The sequence below is a fragment of the Pseudophryne corroboree genome, chromosome 4 (assembly GCF_028390025.1).
Source record: "Pseudophryne corroboree isolate aPseCor3 chromosome 4, aPseCor3.hap2, whole genome shotgun sequence".
Lineage (NCBI taxonomy): Eukaryota > Metazoa > Chordata > Amphibia > Anura > Myobatrachidae > Pseudophryne > Pseudophryne corroboree.
This window is the reverse complement of record NC_086447.1, coordinates 894,980,130-894,986,129: the sequence shown is the minus strand read 5'-3', so window position 1 is coordinate 894,986,129 and position 6,000 is coordinate 894,980,130. Positions and strand designations below refer to the sequence as shown.

The following is a 6,000-nucleotide window of genomic DNA, read 5'->3' as shown; positions in this document are numbered from 1 at the left end:
GTTTGAAAAATGGCAGGAGCTGATTGGCTGGTACTGTTTCCCACTCCATTTTTGCACTGTCCAGGTGATGATGCATCTGTGATGTTTGCTCCCTTATAGTAAGATTAGGATAATTGCTTTACTGGATTCCTACTCAACTCCTGCAGGAGATAAAATTATTATACATTTACCGTATCTGTTAAAGAATGAAGTACATACGAGGTAATATATAAAAGCTAATACAGTAGATCTAAAAATCTAAAAACTCCAATTACTGTATACATGTTGGGATCGGAGCTCCTTTCTACTGGGCATTAGTCAGAAGTTTCATCTGTAAGCTCCGAACTCTCCCAAAATAAATTGTAACGGTATGTTATAATAATGTCACTTGTTCTGGCAAACTAACCTCAAGGATTTAATTAAAGTTCTGAGTATTTCATGTTTTCAGTCTACAGTTCAGCCTGTCATCGAATAGTTTGTTTAACTGTTTGCTGACAACATTATGCAGACTGGATGACCTGGATCAAGCTCGGAGTCATTGCGGAGCTTGTCCCTAGCAGCAAATGCAATCTGAACATGGCATTATCCACTGTAACCTATGGGTTACCGCATCAAAAATTACCGTATCAACCAGGGGCGTTTTAAGAGAGGAGGGGGCCCATTTGCAGACCCCTCCTCTCCATGGCACAGTAGGCTCCAGCATTGTGCCAGATTCTACCAGATACTAAATTCATATTGCGCATGTGCATGATTTTTGCCGCGGCTGCAGCGCCCGTTGCGGGACTTTGGAAAGGTGAATATTAAAACAACATGGGTGCATTGTGTGCATTGTGGACCCTGCTGGACCCAGGGGCCCGTGTGCATAGCACACACTGCACCCATGATAGAAACACCAATGGAATCAGTGCTTTGGGGTCCCGAAAGAAAAGTGAAATGATTGTATTAGTGATCACGTCACTTCTAATACATCGTAGGGACAGAATCCTGTCCAAGACCCTGTCCCTCCCTGTGATTTTTAATACATTCTGGTGAATCTTTAATGTCTTATTGCCACAAATAGAGGCAATAAATTATAATTATTAGGTCTAAGTTGTGATAATTAATGAATATGCCCCTAAATAAGGATTTTGGAGTATTTACTTATTTTACTCACAAACATTTACATTTTTGGAACCTCTGACTTTGCTCTTGTTTATTTTTATGATTGGAGAGCGCTAGATGGAGGAAAAATAGTCAATTATGGAAAGAGAGTAAATTGCACATATATAAGCCAAGTATTTATTAATAACGAAACAGTCACAATCCAGGGGCGTTTCTAGAGAAATATAGCTATCAAGTACGATCATTATATATCGAAAGTTCTTCCTATTTCTTGCAACAAATGTAATATCACACCTACACAGGAAAGAGAATTATTAATGTCACTTCAGACCTTTGGAAATAAATCCTGTTTCTTTTTCTGATTGTCATAAAAGGCTGCATCCGCCTGTCAAGAAAAGTGCTGATTACTTGCACCTAATACAGTTATATCTCACAATACAGTTCTCTGTGATGTTGGTTAGTTACTTACTGACCGCTAGTTGCTTATCTATGTCATGTTCTGACAGTGCTCAGACAAATTCTTCCTAAATGACATCATGCTGAGTATTTATCACTCTGCCACTAGGCTGTCACTGACCGCGCCTGGTCCCGGGGCATTCAGGCTACACCCAATGATGTCACAGCGACATCACCGGTTTTCACTTCATCTTCAGTGTCGCTTTAATTGATTGCAAGAACTTTAAATGTTAATTCTTTATTCCAACGCTAATCTTTTAATCATCGATATTTCAATAAATAATATACAAATTGAGTTTCCCATATCCAAAATACGGAATTTTTGAGTACAACTGAGATAGTGACACCTTTGTTTTCTGATGGTTCAATGTATACACTTTGTATAACCCACACAATTATTAAAACTATTGTGTATAAGGTGCATATGTACACAGTCTGTGTTTAGACGTGGGTCCCATCCCCACGCTTGGTCGACATGCATTTGGTCGACATAATCACTAGGTTGACTTGGTCATTAGATCAGCATGTACTAGGTCGACATGGAAAAACAATTGGGAAAGGTAACCGCGCTGAGCCCAGCGGTAGCAGAGCGAGAGTGTGACAGGAGAGTGTGCGGTGAGCGGGCTGAGCGTGCAGAGAGGCGGTCACTGTCGGTACTTGAGGATCCAGTTAGTGCAAGCTCTGTGGGGCTGCGGTAGTGGGGGCAGGCGCTAAGGAAGGTGGGGGGGGGTGCGATGTTGGGGGTGATGTGCATTCCATAGATATAAAATGTATCTAATTTGATAGCCCTGGAGGTGCACCTATTGTATAACTAGGTGATTCATCGCGCCCTATGGGTGCTCTTCCTCTGTCGTAAGGAGCTACGCCCCCCTTAACCGTTGTACACCCTTGTGGCGTGTAATATTTTTATTATATGGAGTATTACCTTCAATCATAATTGTGTGAGTGGTTAAATATTGCATGTACAAAGGGCGCGCAATGGTTAAGGGGTCGAAGCTCCTTGCAACGGCGTGAACAGCGCACGTAGGGCCTGATGAATCACCTAGTACGTGCAGTGGTTGGGGGAGTGGCGGGTGCGGGGGAGACGCAGACAGGGCAGCCATCAGATGGGGACAGTAGGGACTGGAGTGCCGTGCCCTTATAGAGAGGGGGCCCACCACTGGCTCCTACAGCAGGCTGATGTGCAGGGAGGACTTAAAACAAGGGGAGGGGGTCCGGAGCCACTGCGGGTGGGGGAGGAGTGGTTGCAGGGGTACCGCGGGTGGGGGAGGGGCAGGTGCGGTGGTGCCGCAGGTGGGGGGAGGGGGTCCGGAGCCACTGTGGGTGCTGGAGGGGGGGTGTGGGGGTGCCACGGATGGGGCCCGGAGGTACTGCGAGTGGGGGAGGGTCGGGTAATGCTTCTCCTGCTTCTCCTCCTGTCAGCAGCTAAGCTGCTGTCTTCCTTTTGGCAGTGGCTCTCCCGGAGACTCACACAGCAGCCAGTCGCTATTGTTAACGCCGGTGTCCCACGCGCCGCATTACAAGGAAGAAGATGCACTCAATAAACTACAGCTCCCAGCAGGCCTTAGTGCCAGAATGCTTCAGCGCTAATGGCTGCTGGGAGTTGTAGTTTATTTAGTGTGTGGTTCCCTATAATGTGGCGCGTTGGGACACTGGTGCTAATAGTGACTGGCTGGCAGAACTGACTGACTCACTGAATCAATGTAAATGATGAGAGTGCTGTGCAGTGTCAGTGACACTGCACACCCACTGCACTGCACAGCACTGTCACCTTTTACATTGATTCAGTGTCCAGACATTACCCTCCGCGATATCACCCACTCTATCCATTACATGATCCATCTCGGGGCTTCCAGGCCGGCAGCCCAGGTGCTGTGTGGGGATCTGGGGGTGGCTGTGGCTGGGGGGCACTTCTGTAACATCACACGCAGAGGAGGCTCCAGGGCTCAGAGAGTATGCGGTGCAGGGAGGGCTATGACGCTGCAGTAAAAGTCCCCCCCCCCCCCATCTACAATGCAGAAACTTGCTGCAGATGCAGTGGCATACTCTCCAGCTGCACCTTTTTGGCAGATACAGTCCCTTATGGTCTGTGCAGATTTTTGTCTCTTCAAACTTCCATTGAAAGTATAGGAAAAGGGGCGTGGCCACGTGGCTGTACCCAAGGCCACGCCCCCTTTTCAAATTTGTACCGGTTTTTAGGTATAAATTGTTGGAGGGTATATTGCTGCAGATGCAGTGGGCCTATTTTGGGGTGTGGGACCTGGAGCTGCAGCTCCATCAGCCCCATTGCTAATCCTGCTCTGGGAACACACAGCAGCCAAAGTCAGAGCCTCCCATTGGATGTAACCTGTGTTGGAGGGCGTTTCTCGCCCAATCAGCTGTGGACTGGGTGTCAAGCGTCTGGTTTTTCCATTATTGCTCCTCTCCTTGATGTCACATTGAGATCATACATACCTCAGTTTCGTTCTATGTCACTTAGCTATACAACAGTGAAAACGCAATCCATATTCATACAGTAGTTTTGCGTGATGCTGGAAGGGACAGACAAAAATTCCGACATTTTTTTCCATCTCCGATGTTCAAAAACAGTCCCTAGAAGTACTGTATATTTCTTAAAAAAAAAAATGCTATGTATAGACCCAACCCTTACAGTTTTATTCTATGTACTGTATAGAATCGATGACCCCAAAGGTTGCCATATCTGTTAAACTGACAGCGATTTAATTTCTGGCCAGAACCCTTAAGGTTGTCACAGAGCTCTATGTCCTGAATGCAGAAGAGCTGAACCTTCCCAGTCTCCTCCTCCTCCTCAAATCCCAAACCCAGAGACATGCCTTTCTCTGACTAGCACTGAGTGTTGATCTGAGGATTTGGCATGTCAGCCAGTGTCTACACAGGCTTAAATTTCTATTATTATGCAACGGATTATCAGGACAGTGCACTGCAACAGAATTACAGGGCCAAGCTGCTTTAACATAAAGCTCCTCTCAGTCATTCCCCCCCCCCCCCCCCACCCCTGTTAATTCTTCCCTTTTTTTTTTTTTTTTGTTGCAAGTCTATTTTTTTCCTTCTTTGCTAAGATGCTAAATACACCTGGCTGCAGGATAATTGCAAACCCTGCTTTCTACTATCACAAGAGAAGTGCAAAAAAAATAATATAATAACAATTTTCCCAGTTCCTTGGATGTGTCTTTATTCTCAGCTTTCCCAAGCTGCGGAGGGCTCTGCCATCTACAGAGCTCATAGGGGATGAGAGCAGATTGCTGCTTTCCGTAGCTTGTCTGTAGCTGTGTGCTTGTGTGTGTATATCTCTCATCCATCCACTGGCTTTGCTGGCTGCAACTTCAACTCAAACCTCTGTGTCCAAAAATGTGTGAGGTGTATGGGAATGGTGTGGGATGCACATAAAACAGTGATGCGAGGGGATTGTGCTGCTCCAAAATCTGCTATCTAAAAACACACAGGAAGAAAATCATGTAAAGGGAGCATTGGTGGTGGCTGGTTTGTGGCATCCTCTGCAGATTGGGATATACTGTACAGTACTGTGCAAGGAGACCTACTGTAGGGGTGCACCTCTCATTGCTTGGTGGAATCAACCTCTGCTGGTTTGCAATTTGTGCCTGAATTTCCTACTTGGAGACGAAGACTGGATCCTTTTGCTGCCTCTATACAGGATGCATGCAATTTAAATGTCTGGCTGAGGTTATTGTTTTCCCCCTAAACAAGGATTAATGCTACTTCTTGGAGGTAAGAGCTTCCCACCTCTCTATACTTGTAACCTTTAGTTTGAGCAAAGCCATGTTAAGTGATTGAAGAAGTTTGAATTGCAAGTCTAGGGAATGATTAAACTTAGTGAATCAGAGCATCTTACCTGGCTAATTGTCTCTGTACATTGCATTAACAATTGGCTGCGGGTATAAGGTGAACTGGAAAAGAGATGTAATGTATATGTTTGTTGATTGCTGCCTGGTGAGGGCTGAAGTGGACCCTTCTGATGTTTGTTTTTTTTAGAATAGGAAGTTTAAGGGACAGATTTGGTCAGATCTATTTACTGTATACACATAAATTGAGAGGGGTTGGGGGGTTCTTTGGCAGATGTGGGAGAATGCTGCTTAGAGAGTGGGAAAATGATAAGGGTCCACCTAGATCTGCTTGTGTTAGTGCAGGAGCTTTTAGAATTGTTTGATCCTATTTATTACAAAAGAACATTGTTTTGTAAATGCGATATGTTTGTGTCATAAACAAAATATAAACAACACAGTTCTGGTTTAAACGTTTGAGTCTAGTAACTTCTGTATGTACTTGTCTTATCTTGTGCAATTGTGGTTCATATGTTGCTTCACTAATGAATTGCAACAAATATATGTGTGTGTGTGTGTGTGTGTGTGTGTGTATGTATATATATATATATATATATATATATTATTTCTTCTTCCTGTCTTCTCTATTTGGGGGACAATAACT

The 6,000-nt window shown here is 44.8% G+C and overlaps 1 protein-coding gene across 1 annotated transcript in view; it reads left to right on the top strand.

Moving 5' to 3' along the window:
- The first annotated feature begins 4,424 nt into the window (after nucleotides 1-4,424).
- The window catches only part of LRFN2 (leucine rich repeat and fibronectin type III domain containing 2), a 746,523-nt gene continuing 744,947 nt past the window's right edge, over nucleotides 4,425-6,000 (top strand). Inside the window, exon 1 of the mRNA XM_063918893.1 lies at nucleotides 4,425-5,283. The gene's annotated coding sequence lies outside the window, so the exon portion shown is untranslated. The remainder of the gene's footprint in view (nucleotides 5,284-6,000) is intronic.